This window comes from Lygodium microphyllum, chromosome 10, assembly GCF_053477565.2.
Source record: "Lygodium microphyllum isolate KBCC chromosome 10, Lygodium_microphyllum_v1.1.10, whole genome shotgun sequence".
Classification (NCBI taxonomy): domain Eukaryota; kingdom Viridiplantae; phylum Streptophyta; class Polypodiopsida; order Schizaeales; family Lygodiaceae; genus Lygodium; species Lygodium microphyllum.
Window position 1 is genome coordinate 89,880,626 of NC_141144.1, and position 2,080 is coordinate 89,882,705.

Below are 2,080 nucleotides of genomic sequence, written 5' to 3' on the forward strand. Positions count from 1 at the left end.
CTGTCACACCCGATACCATGTTGATGTCATACATGTATCTCCGAGGAGATTTGTTAATTCCAGATGAGGTAGATATGGCATGGTATGTGGGGGATGTGGTCTTACAGGCTGTTTTGTATGTCAATCATTTGGAGTTGCGCATCGTTGACATGTTCCAGAGTTATTCCTCCAAAGTAGCTGATTGTCATGATAATTCGTGGCATCCCATGATTGATTCAGTGGTCCTAAATCAAAGACAAAACACAGCTCCTACCTTTGCCCAGAGTACTAATCAACTGAGGATGGATCTCTTAACCTATCTTTCCAAACATAATCCATTTGATGCTACCTTCTTTGATGCCTATCATAGACGATCTCTCTTAGGACCTTCTGTTCCTACCCTTCTCTATTACCAACAAATGGCTCACCGCTATGCTATATATCTTTCCCTTTGTCAGTCTAATTCCACAATTATTTTACCCCTTCTTTTCCAACCTTCATCTTTCCCTCAAATTCCCATTTTCACTTATTGTTCCTTTATTGAGGATAGGGTATTTTCCCCTTCTCCACCCTGTCCTTCTCCCTCCATTAATGTACCCTCCACATTTCCTATTTATCAGTTAACACCGTTCCTTAGTGATTCCTTACAAATTGCTGCCACTCCTTCTTTAACCTTTTCTTCCTTTTATGATTTTTCCTATCCCTCCCTACATCCACTTTTCCTTATTCCACTACCCTCTCCTAGCACTTCCATGTCTCAACCACCTCAATTGGTTAGTGACTGTGACGGGTTTGATAATCAGATTTCCAGAAGAAGGGGATGGAGTTCGGATGATTGCCTTACAGGACCTCAGATCAATTGGCCAGTAATTCCAGGAGAATGGACAGCTTCCAGTCAAGCTTATCAGAATTATGTTCATTTTGCCCAGCAGTATTCATAGTCTGCAGATCCCTTAGTGAGATTAACTGCTCACTTTGCTTGGTACCTGGCGTATATGCATAGGCACTCTCATACTGATTCCAAGCCTATTCCAAAGTTGTGCATGAATGTCAATGTGAGTATTGATTCCCACCAGCTGGAGATATTGTATTTTCGTGCCCTTTGTTTGCCTAGCAGATACTTGGTCCTGTTGGAAAGGATGTGATGTCTCCAATTTTTTCAAAATCCTCCTAAAAACTTTGTAGATGAATCCTTGTCTATGGATCGATTTCGACAACATCAATCTTTTAAGAGGGATCATCTTCATTGATACCTTTCCAATGTATGGTGGAAGCTTTCTAATGAACAACTCTCTTTTTGAAGAAGTCATTCAGATGGTTGTGTTGTGTATTAGTGTTTGTGTTGTGAGTTTATTTATGTAATACGACCGTGGTGGGTTCCTATTGAATTTCGTGTACGAGCTACGTTTTGGAGATTTGTGGTGCTGGGGTCGTGGTTGCAGAATTGAAGCTGATGCTGATGAAGACGAAGAAAACTTTTATATCCTTTACAAATTTGTTGTGGCTTTTAGTTTGATAAGAGGTATTAATGTAAAAAGGTTTTTCCTTTCTTTGTATTTTTATATTAGATACAGGTTATAAGTTGGGATCGTGGTGGATGGATTCTTTGTGAAACGATATTGAAGATCAACGTTGCGCTTTTCAATGCCTTGTATTCCCTTTTTCCTGGGTCGCGAGGACGCTTCCTTATTAAGTGTGGGGATATGTTGAGTGTTGAAATGACTTGTTTTTTGGCTGATTTTTGTTGTTTTTGAGAGCTGAATGGTTGATTTTATGAGATGATTGATTGGTTTGAAAGTGGTTTGAGAGTGTTTTGGATGGTAATGATTGAGTTTTGGAAGATCATGATGTTTGTTGGTGGTTCTGTGATGTTCTGATAGGTTCTGAATGGTTCTGTATACCTTCTGTTTTGTTCTGTTTTGGTCTGTTTTGTTCTGATTGTCTTCTGTAAAGAGGGATGGAGTATTGATTGATGAAGAATGAGATATTGTGAAAGTTTATTGAATAGTTTTTGAGAGTTTTGAATGATTTGAGAATGAGTTATGTAGTTTTGATAACCTTCTGTAACCTTCTGTAGGTCTTCTGTAGAGCTTCTGCTTCT